The 12,500-nt window shown below is 40.8% G+C and overlaps 1 protein-coding gene across 1 annotated transcript in view; it reads left to right on the forward strand.

Annotated features, from left to right (window-relative positions):
• The window catches only part of LOC115385325 (transmembrane protein 132C-like), a 116,259-nt gene that overhangs the window by 82,537 nt on the left and 21,222 nt on the right, over window positions 1–12,500 (forward strand). The window lies entirely within an intron of this gene.

Here is a 12,500-nt window from a genome sequence, read left to right on the forward strand (position 1 = left end):
CTCTCCCTAATCTCTCCATTACACATTTTTATTGTGGAGAAAAGGCGAGTGCAGATGTCCATTAGAGAACATTTCACTCCCCACTTTTACAAATTTAAAATGACAGGTCCAGAGATAAGATGCTAACGCGCGCGTGCGTATGTGTGTGCGTTCTCGTATTTCTATCCTTGTTGGGGCCAAATGTCCCCACAAGGATAGCAAAACGTGGAACGACGTGCCTTGTGGGGACCTTTTTCCGGTCCTAAGTAGGAGAAACAGTGTTTTCTTGACCATGTTGTTGTTACTGAAAAAAGTAAAAGTGCAAAAACATTTCTTTAGGGTTAGGCTTTGTTGTGGTGTGGGTTAGGGTTAGGGTAAGGGTCAGGGTTAGGGGCTAGACATGAATGGGAGTCAATGGAAGGTCCCCACAAGGATAGAAATACAAGACTGAGCGTGCGTGCGTGTGTGTGTGTGTGTGTGTGTTTTTTGTGTATGCGCACACCATTCAACTGCTCCCTCACTCAGCTGTCTATTATCCGAGCTACAGAAGACTAATATATGGGGCTACAGACTGCTAATGGGTGCACTCATCAGTGTGTGTGTGTGTGTGTGTGTGTGTGTGTGTGTGTGTGTGTGTGTGTGTGTGTGTGTGTGTGTGTGTGTGTGTGTGTGTGTGTGTGTGTGTGTGTGTGTGTGTGTGTGTGTGTGTGTGAGCCCTGTGTCTAAATAACAGTCACATAAAACTATGTGAAGAGGCGATTGGCCCAGTGTGGGTTTCCTTAAGTGACAGACAGGTGGGACGTCTAATCCCATCAGAGAGTGGGGCCGGGGGTCCCTCAGGGCCCGCCTCTGTCTACTGAGCGAGCTCTGATTGGATGATGGTCTTCCCAAAGTCAGATGGATTGGATCGCCCCAGGCTGCGAGCGATTGAAATGAGCGGAGAGGGGAGGAGGGAGGCTGTGGAGCACACACAGAAAAAGATTGCATGATGAAATCTGAGAGTGAGGGAGATGGATGAGCAGCATTGTGGGAAGAAAATACACATCTGAGAGAGACTAATAGAGGAAATCTGGCTCCGTAAAAGAGTGAGGGAAGACAGAGGGAGCCCAGCAACTGTAAATTCAGACAGATCACTTAGCTGGAAGGGAAATGAATATGGATTTAAATAAATGACTCAGCCTGGGGAGATCACAAGTAAATGGGTGTGAGTGGGCGGCGGAGTTTTGGGACTCCTGAGCAAGTTTTCAGGTTGGGAGGTGGAGAGTTGAAAGGAAAGACGGGTGTAATAAGCAAAAACCTCATTGCATAGTCTGAGTATTACTTTATGTGGCAGTACACCAACAGGAAAACCCCAGCAGAGTTATTCCTGCTCCTTTCTGGTGTGTTTGTCATTTGTTTTAAGACTTGAATGGAGAAATTGGTTTTGCAGTCAAAGCCAGGAAAAGATGCACTGCAACTTATTAAAACCTGCAGTCTGACTCAAACATCAGATGATGTCTCACTCGTGGAAGGGTAATATTCAAAACTGTATTTTCACTTTTAAGTGACTGAAAAACCCAGAGAGCACAAAGAGATTGTGCACCAGTGCTACTATTTCCTGCTGCTCTTGGTAAACTGCTTAGGAATATTGCACTGCTCGTGACTTATGTTGCGACTTTTCTCAGCAAGCGGTCATTCTTTAACTTCATTTTTTGGAAAGGTACTCTGGAGAAAACTCAGGTATGGTGCAGGGCAGGAGCAACGGCTATGGTGGACTACAGGATGAGTAGATGGGTGTTGTGGAAGGCACTGCAACCAGATTTTTTATTTTTTCTTCTTCCCCCTGTCGGCAGCGTGTGCTGTTCACTCTTGAAGTCAACATCACAGGGAGTCGACAGGAATCGGGGCTATACGGATGTCATGTTCATTGCCTGGCAACTATGGACATTATTGAGTAGATGAAAAGTGCTACGAGATTGCTGGAGTGGTAAAAATAGCCTTTAAGAATGAATTCCATTCACCCTTTACAATAAGAAAGTGGAGGATCCCATTGTGATGCAGCAGAGAAGAAGTAATGGAAATAAGTCAGTAAGTCCTGGACCTGTTTTCGCAGGAAATTTATTTTGGAGCATCACTTTGTAAATGAGGGAAAACAGAACCGTTTGCTCTGACTCCCATCTCCATGTAGATGTTTGAAATGCTGCTATTGCACATGTGCACTACTGCTGTAGTAAATAGCTGCATAACAACAATAATAATAATAATAATAATAATAATAATAATGATAATAATAACAATGACGGTGTTTTTCCTCCAAAGTGTCACAAATCACAGACCATATTTTCCTGGAACTTGGCAGTTTTGTAGCTGAGAGTCACCTTCATAGCAATCCATACAACGTCATCGTCTGTTCATGTGAATGTTCTTGCCATCATTATTGAAGATTACTGCTGAAAGTGACTCATAGTAACACAGGAAATTTGTTTTCATTATGAGTTTGGCTCCAGTGAATCTGTGATTGAACATTCCAAACTTGTAGAGTGAGGAAAATATTTAATTAAAGAGATTTATCTTCTAAAACCATATCACCAGTCAGTAGAGTTTAGTGAGGCTGATTCTCTGTTAGGCTCACATATGTTGAGCAAAGCAAGATACTCTTTCTAAAGCAAAGAAAAAGCAAAATATAAAAACACTGGGTGATAAAATAAATATAAACAATATGGACACTTGCAGTTAAAACAGAATCCTGAAGATTGACTCTCAGCAGTGGCTATCCTAATGCAATTTTCAGCTGAATATAGAATATGTGAAATAACTGTCTCTAAACAGAGGGATGTGAAGTATTGCTGCCATCACACTTCTCTGCTGATGTGTTGCTGTGTTCATCTGTAACACAGGGCTGTCACCAGAGGGAGTCAATGCTTTTCTCCTCACAGTCCTCTAACAGAACCTTGATGTGATGCATTATTTCAAGACATAAAATCTCCCGGGTGGCCTGAAATATCTTTTCAAGTAATAACAAATGCCCAGTGGCAACAGCATCCGAATAAAATTAGTGTAATGTAACCAGAGCCACAGGTGCCTCTCACCCAGGAGCATCATTTTCTTTTCAAGGTCTGACATTCAGATAACAAGTAATCGTTCCTTCTTTAAGGGAGGGTGAGTGGGTGGTTTGACAAGTGCACAGTAAGTGGAACAAAGACTGCATGTTCATGCACGACTCGTCGGGGACGTGAACATCAATTAACCTCTGCACAGTAGCTAAGATAAAACATGTCATTTTCTTCTGAAACAAGCCTGAGGTCTGAGGGTCAGAGGTTCCTGCATGCATAATCTGCAGCTTTAACTGTAGATCATTAGAAATCACAGTGGGCACTCGTAGTAAAGTACATTTTGTCTGAGTGCAAAAAATCATGTTTCCAGCTCATATTTGCCAAGTCTGGGGCCGGCGGGAGGCTTGACTGTTACTTATGCTCCTTCAAAGTTAAGTTGGGAGTGCAGAAATCTATCCAACATGAAAAAAAACTAGTCAGCAGTCTCACACATGAAGACCAAGATCACATTTACACAACATTTCAAGTAAAAACATAGAACTTTATTTTTTCATTTGGGAAAAGTTTCGCATTTATACAGCGAGGTTTTCAACATGATGTCTGTCTACATGGCAACGCTGAAAACAGCGAATATTCTTCTACCCGTGGGAGCTGTTGTGTGGCTTTGGAACAAAACTGCACTCTTACGGAGAGAGATAAGCTACAAACATTGACAGTGGAGTGGGTGCGTTCTCAAAAAGTTTTCAGTGGCTCTGACCACAGTTGTTGTGTAAACAGACACCCAAATTGTTGTCAAAGTTGCCAAAGATGTTTTTTCCCATTTCCTCTGGAAGATGAAGAATCAAGCTCAGAAGACGATTAGTGCTCCAGATTGTCTGATTTTAGAGATGACTCTTGTTTTACCTCATCGCAACAAGGCCCCAATTATGAGTGCGGGGAGTCTTGGGAGTCTTTGTGTGGAGCTCACATGTTCTTCATGTGCGCATGCCCGGGTTTCTCTCCTGGCTCCAAAATTCCAAAACATAATTTTGAGGTGAAGGGTTGACTCTGAATTGCAGGCATATGCGAACATGAGTGTGTGTGACTGTGTGACTCTCTTGGATGACGTAGAACCAGTTCTTGGTGTTTGAAAAACCAGCACACACTCGAGACACAAATTAGCCAAACATCCCTGAAGCAGCTGTGGCTTTTCCAGTCTGAGCTTTGGAGTTTGATCCTTCTGCTCCCCTGGTCCACTTGGAGAAATCTCTCTGGGAAAGACACCGAAGTGGAAATGACTCCCAGTGGTGATGAAACACCTTGTATGGTCACCATGACTCTTGGTGTGTGTGTGTGTGTGTGTGTGTGTGTGTGTGTGTGTGTGTGTGTGTGTGTGTGTGTGTGTGTGTGTGCGTGCGCGATTGTATGAATGAGGCCGATTGTGTAAAGTCCATTGAGACTGCTGGAGCAGAGGAATGTGCTGAGCGAGTAAAGTCCTTTTACATTCTGTTGTGCGGCGACAAAGCTCTGCAGCTATGAGCCAGGACTCGACCATGGCTGTTTGACAAAACACACTTTAAACAGTTCAGTTTTAGTCTTTTTTATTTTCTTAGAACTGTCGCAGAAAAGTTAGAAAAGTTTGCAGAAATTGTCTTTGCAGGTTTGTACAGTTTCTGCGGTGGTGTTTGTGGTATTTACTAAAGGTGACGACAGGATGTTTTTAGTGTTGTTGTTGTTCCGGCCTGTATTTTGAACAAGTCCTAACTGCTGAGATCCACACTTTTACTTTGGTTAGTTTTTTTCCCCGCACTCTTCCTTACTGTTCCTTTTCCACTCTCCTTTTTCTCTGTCTCTTCAATTTTTCTCTCTTTGCTTTCGTTCTCGTCACTGTTTCCACTTGTTGTGTTCTCTCTCTCCCTCTCTCCCTCTCTCCCTCTCTCTCTCTCTCTCTCTCTCTCTTTCTCAGAAACACAGAGATTAAATCCATTCCTCAGTGTCCTTAAACCTCCAACTCAGCTGTTTACTTGCAAAGACACCAATCTGTTTGTTCTGAGCCTGAGCGTCTTCTCTATGTGTGTTTGTGTCTGACACACCTACCTTTTTGTCTTACTCTCTGCCAGATTGTTGCAATTGTGGTCAAGTTTGTGTCTGTGCGACAGCAGCCAACCACAAGAATCCATTGAGAAACAGACACAGCTAACTTGGCCACCTGAATCTTTCCAGTGTATGTAAATAAAAGATGAGCAGTGAGGGGATGCAGTCTGCGCATCGTGTTTGGAGTTCTACGATTTGCCTCAGCTAATCTTCCTGAGAGATATTCCTATTTTGACACATTTTTATGAAAGTCCCTCAACTGAAATCCAGTAAAGGCCATGATTTCTTCAAGAAGAGGACAAAGCTGAAGAGAGCAGGGTTAAGTTGCCCACACCAGACACACCATGACCGACTTGTTGTCACAGTCAAGCACAAACTCGCCCAAAATGTCTCCTTTTTCTATCTATGCCAAGCACCATCTGGATGTACGCTGGATCCCGTCCACTTCATCAAAGTGGACGGGATCCAGCGCACGTCGCAGATGGGGCTCGTCCATCGCCTCGTAGTGACAATTATTTCATCTAAAGTTCATATTTTTAACAAAAGCAAAGCAAAACTAGCAAATAGGTGCTGGTGTCTCACCACCAAATAAAAAACTCTGACAGTTTCTTCACTTGTCCACCATGTAGCGACCAGCGATGCACCAAGGACCATTTAAATGTAAATAAAGTACTAAATGCATCAGGCACACTTCATTTGATTTGCAATTGAAAAGAGCCAGTCAAGCAGATCCCAAGGGCCACATATAGCCTGTAGTACCCGGGCCTACATTAAACTTTAGGCAAAATAATCTAAGTTTATTTAGTTAATAACACAATGAACTGTTGGTCTTGAGCACTCAATAATCTTTCACAAAAATCCAGAAACATATCCCATAACCTTTTATCTTGTTATGAAGTAAGTGACACAGATTTTAGCACATGCAAAGAGAACATCTGGATTTTTTAAAGCTGTAAAGTCCTGAAATCTGCTCAGAAACTCCATTAGGGTAAAGTGGCCCTCAGTTTTGAAGTGCGCACAATAAATGGATGAAACACTGAAGAGCTGGCACTGGAGAACAAGTTCAAACAATCCCAATTGTTTTGCTTTTTGTTCTATTCTGGAGCGTTCTTGACTGCATTTTGACCTTCGGGTTGCAACTAAACCCTCAACTCATAATCGACATGGATGGGGTTTCTTCATGGACCTGGCCTCAGTGAAATTACAGTTTTGAGCCCTGTTTACACGACGACACTTGAAGTGAAAACGCACAGCTTTTGCTTTGCTTTTTCATTTCAGAAACACAGCAGTATTTTGTAAACAATGTGGTTTTCTCATTAGGCCACGAGTTGGTGCTCGTTAACTTTTCCGTTAACACTTGAAAACATTGTTGTGTACACGGCGGCCTCCAAGTCAAAGTTGATAAGACAAAATTTGATAGCACACATGAACACAGGTGAATCAAGCTGTACGCTCTGCTCCGTAAATCATATTTGAGTTTCACTGAATGTGTCGACCTTGTCTGGAACTTAAAGAAGTAACATTATTTCATCTCCCAGGGTGTCATGAGTCAATCTATGCAGAGAAATTGGTTAACTCTTTTAAAAAAGGTCCCCGATTTTGTAAATAATCACATTCTGTTTTTCTTGGTTTTATTTTGAACTATAGATTAATTAGTTTTGATTCGTGAATTCATATGTACTGTATGCATTGTATAACCTTCACACTGACTGAATCAATGGAGCAAGAGTTTGTGACAGTTTTCCCCGTATTTCGAGGTTACTGCATCGTTTGTGTTCAATGATGAAGAACATTGAATAAACAAGGAATAAATGCGGGGGGGGGGGGGGGGATCCAATCAGTCAGAACAGCTATTCAGAGCTGTTGTTCACACTGTCAGTCACGCTGCCACGTCCCCAGCTGTGTGTATGCTTGTGTTGTGTGTGTGTGTGTGCCTGTCTCCCAGCATTCATGCAGTAAATTCTCTGTCTAAGTGTTGCTGTCTCCACATTATGTGTCTGGCAGCTCACGCCGCTTCATTTTGGCTTTGTGCTCCGAAGCCATGCGCCATGAGGACACACACACGTTCCAGCAGCATCATTTAGAGGACAGACTCTAATGAAATGCGTTTCTGTTCCTATGAGCATTTCAAAGGAAGACTAAATTAAACAGGGGATAAAAGTATGATAAATCTCACTTAAGAATAAAAAGTTTGTGCTTCTTGCTCAGTTTTAAACTAGTGAATCTAAATCTTAAGTCTTCTTATACTGTTCTTTTCTCTGCTTCACTTTGCTAAACTTTTATCTTTCAATGATTTTAACCAAATCAGAATAAATCTATTTAAATTTTCTTCGGCTTCTCTTCTGGAAGTAAGACAGAGGGATAAGTACCCTTCTACCTAAAGCTAAAACTACTTTGTGCTCTGCGTCTCATCTCTTACATTTGACAGCTGAAGCTTCACCATGTTGCAGTTTTCATCATTAATATAATATAACTGTTTATGCATGTCATTGATAACGACGGTTAAGTTAGCCTAAAGAAATGACAGCAGGCTTTATTGACAATTGGATTCCCCATTCAAAGCAGAAATGAATAAAATAGGCTAAATTTAAATGTCAGACGTTAATATCATGAGACATGGCCCATGTATAAGTACTCTTTTGAGGTTCCAGGTCATTCCCTGTGCTGCAGAGAGAAATCTGTAATTCTCCAATGTCGAAAAGTTCCAGAACACTTTCCTCAAACTTTCCCACTTGTCTAAAAGTTGATTTTTCTAAGAAGGTCCTTTGGGCTATTCATTCTAGGTGCAAGTATAATTCAGCAAACCTGATAAAAAAATAAATAAAAAAGCCAGACCTGAACAAAGGCGACAGCGGTAGTTCAAGCAGACCCATTGTGCCCCCCCGCCCGACTTGTCTTATGCCTTCATTGGAAAACGAAACCCGACCACAGTAACCGTGCAGGTTTCACACTGATTTACACCTGGAAAATAAAAATGATTTGGAGAAATAGTTTGAGGCACCAACAGTCTAACATCCCTTTGATGTTAACAAGCGGTAAATCAGGTTTCGGCGAGAGAGTGAGATGAAGAGGGAGACGGTGTGATTGGAGGGGAGGCGGAGGTGGAGACAAAAGAAAAAGAGCGGGTCAAGAGAGGGAATAGATGGATGTTGGAGGGAAAAAGATACAGAGAAAGTTAAAGAAAAAGGGAAATTGGAAAGAGGAAGGTAAGAAAGGGAGGGTTGGGCATTTCTCCTTTTATGTTCGGGGAGCGAACGCGTCGAGAAGAAAGTTAAATTGAAAGAAATTAAGAGGTGAGAGAAGAAACGCTTTAGCGCCGATGCACGAAGTGTTCACCTCATTTAAGGTCAAAGAGTTTTTCTCAGGAAGCCAGAAAAGCAGTCACAACACGAACGTGTCTCAGTTTCGACTCTTGTTTGTATTCATCAAGGGAATTTTGGTAGAAACGTGATTTGGCATCACTCAACAACAACCAATAAAGGTCTAACAGAACAGAGGGGGTAGCAGCAAGCCGCCTCCTCTGAGCCTGCTTCTGCAGGTTTCATCTCATTTTTTTTTTTAAAGGGAGTTTTTCCCTTCCACAGTCGCTTCTGCTTGCTCATGTGTAACTGTTGGTTTTTCTCTCTAAAAGAATTCAGAAATAACTGTGTTGTACTTTGCTCAATATAAATAAAGCTGAATTAAATTGAACATCAAAACTGAGGCCTTTATTTGATGATAGCTTTCTGTATTTTTTTGTTAAATAAAATTCAATTAAATCTGTTTTAAAATGTATTTTGTGAAGTGATCACTGCAGACGGATGTGTAGCTGTTATTTCTCATTTCCAAACCAAAGAAACTAAAGAAGGAAAAAAAAAAAAAGTGCATCCATCTCATCATTTCATCATTTGCAGGATGGCTGAAAAATAAAACAGGTTTTGAGAGGTGGTTGGTACAACTGGAGGCTGATGATAAAACATCTTGACTTTCCATGTCTGTGAGAAAAGGTTATGGAACTGATCTGGAGGCTAAAGAAAGCATAATAACACACACACACACACACACACACACACACACACACACACACACACACACACACAGTCTTGTATTTCTATCCTTGTGGGGACCGTCCATTGACTCCCATTCATGTCTAGCCCCTAACCCTGACCCTTACCCTAACCCTAACCCACACCACAACAAAGCCTAACCCTAAAGAAATGTTTTTGCACTTTTACTTTTTTCAGTAACAACAACATGGTCAAGAAAACACTGTTTCTCCTACTTAGGACCGGAAAAAGGTCCCCACAAGGCACCTCGTTCCACATTTTGCTATCCTTGTGGGGACATTTGGCCCCGACAAGGATAGAAATACAAGAACACACACACACACACACACACACACACACACACACACACGTATGTATATATATATATATATATATATATATATATATATATATATATATATATATGTATATCGCTTTCGTTCATGACTTCTTTTCAAGAGGTTTCAGAAAGTTCAACCTTAGAAGCTGTTTTCAAGACGTTGCTTTCTTCAGTGTCTGCAAGCACTGGACACCCAGAAAGCTGAATTTGTTCTGTGAATGAGGCCTAAATAAAGTCAGTTAATGCTACTGGTCTGGAAAATGAGACCTCTAAATCTCCACGTTTAATGTACACTGCACAATACACAACATGAACATATATTGGAATAAATGACAAACTTTCATTTGCAGCTACTCACAACATGCTCAGTTAAAAAGACAAAATAATTGATGAAGATAATACCATAAGTGTGTCCAGTTCTGGTAATCAGGAATGCTTGCTGATTTTATCAGAAGCGCGTCACATGTGGTAAACATCAGTGGAGTTACGTTAATGCATGTGGATCAAACATTTCATCCACTATCATCCCCTCTAATAATCAATAAACTGAGCGAGCGTCTTTTGCATGTGGAAACGTTTCCTTTAACAAGAGGGAATTAAAGTATTACTAAAAGATCTTGTTTTTCTTTGGAGAAGATAATATCACGATAATATTTAATAGTTTCATATATAATATATTGTTATGACAGTGTATTGTTGCCCTTCTGGCACAAATGAATTCATGATAATCTACTATTAATGAGAAAATAAGAACTTTATCGTCTTAGGGTGATAAACTGCATTATACCAAGAAATTGTTCCAGATAAAACAAGTTTTACAATAAAAAAGAAAAAAAACTAATCTATTCCAGTGGGTCACCTCATTTTAATGAATGCTGTCAGGTCTTATCAGCGGCATAAGTATGAGGTAGAGGGACTGACTCTACCTCCTCCACCCTTTAGACCTGGGTCCCCCAACCTCCAGCACACAGTCATTAGTGGTCCATCACAAAGTTTGTTAAGATTTGGTGTCTTCAACGATAAAAACTATAGAAGGAGAAAAAAAAACACTTGCTTTAGGTTTTACTTCAAACTTAAAGAAAAGTCCTCTGGGTAAAGATCCTGGGAGGCATAAATCAACGTTTCCTCAACACAGAGTTTCTTTGCTGCCTGCTTTTATACGTTGTTCCTGTCATAATTAGCGTAACTTCAAGACATCACCACAGATCCTACAGTTTGACTGCAGTAGTGCTTTCATCTAAACTAACCCCTCAAATGTTCCCATTTAATTACTGTGATCCAGAATATCAAGAAATATAACATTCAGTCCTTTTTATTTGAAGACAACAGCAATTCTCAAACACAAAATCAGCTGCAATAATGGGTCTTGTGGTATTAGCTGTTTTTGTGACATTTTTTCCAACAGAAGCACAATGAACAAGATTTGTACTTTTAGGAGTTCAATTTTCTTATCATAATTTCTAATAATTAGGTTCTTTTGTGTCTTGGTGTGAAGAATTTCCACTGGAGTGTTTGCATGCTGATAGCAGCCAGCTGGTGTGGAAATGATATAAACGCAACTGTTTCCATTTTTAGGAGTCTTATTTAAATGGATCAAATGTTTTTTTCCTCTCATTTTCCAGTGTAGTTGTGAATTGCCTTTTGTGATTTAAAGATGGCGTGGTTGAAATGTAACCTGGGGCTCAGCGAAAGACAGAAAAAGTCAGACTGAGCAGGAAAGTTGGACAAAAGGAGGTAAATGGTAGATCTGAGGGCAAGCGTGAAATAAGACGGAGTGAGAGGAAATTGTAAGGTACACAGAGGAAAGTGGGTATGGAAAGAGGGAGGATAAGTGTAGGGTAAAAACAGAGGGGGAGGAGAGGTTATATACATGCCAAGAGTGGGCGAAAGGTGCAGAAACATATGAAGAATCAAGAAATACAAGTGGGAGGGAAAGAAAACAAAACAGTAAGGACAAGGAATGACACTAAAGGCACTCACCACTGCTGCAGCAGTTAAAATAAGTTTGCATAGACACTTGTTACCGACTCTGTTCTTGACATGAGGAGGTTGGAAATTGTTGATTTACTGAATAAAAACCAATCAGTAGAAAAACTTCCCTGATAAGTAAGTCGACCAATTAGCTTGCTTTTTGCTTAAGGATGTTCGAGTCCTTCTGTCTGTGTTGTTATGATGCAGAATAGTATTGAAATTTTGACTTAAGTTTGTTTTACAAACTGGACTTGCAAATCAGTTGAAAGTCATCCTCCAGTGCCCATGTGAAGTTATGATCCGTTGCCTTTGTGCCGAGCACTGTGGGTAAAATCTGTGAGCCGGTCAAACGTCAGCTCAATCAGTCGCACAGCCAAATGAAAAGAAGGGTTCAAACAAAACTGGACCAAATCCAGGCTTTTTCCACTTGTTCTGCCTCTCAAATTATCTGCGGGGTGCTGTCGGCTTTGTGAAATACAACCATAATAATCTGGTGTCCACACACATTTTGTGCCCTTCAGTATCAGTACAATTTGAATAATAGTGTTCCAAAACTACACAATTGCATTTCTCGATTTCTCGACACAGACGAGTCCCACAAAGGACATTACGATATTTTTTTGTAAAATTATCATCATTATTACTAGTTTTATCATATTTTATGAATCACCATTGTATAAATTCCTTCTCTGAACTGACCCATTGGTAGGCAGCCACACAGGGTCTGGATCAGAGACCTGCAGTGTGTTTTCCGGACTGTGGGAAGAAACTACACAAACACAATGAATGCTACATAAATACAAAAAACATGTTTCTAAAACGAAACACTCAACAAGAATATCAAAGCCATAACGTAAATGCAAAAGCAACTCAACATTAAGAAAAGTCACAACACGTAATGAGAAAACCAGAACACAATAGCAAAGTCTCCAATGGGAAAGTGTGAGCAGGAGGCTGTTTGAATCGATTTGGCTTCTAATGGTTGTTTTCGCAACAGTGCTGAGATTTTTCTTTTGTCGTGACCATTTGCAGACACCTTTCAAAGAAAATGACAAATATCTGATCTGCTGCTGAAATCTT

The sequence above is a fragment of the Salarias fasciatus genome, unplaced genomic scaffold, assembly GCF_902148845.1.
Source record: "Salarias fasciatus unplaced genomic scaffold, fSalaFa1.1, whole genome shotgun sequence".
Classification (NCBI taxonomy): Eukaryota; Metazoa; Chordata; class Actinopteri; order Blenniiformes; family Blenniidae; genus Salarias; species Salarias fasciatus.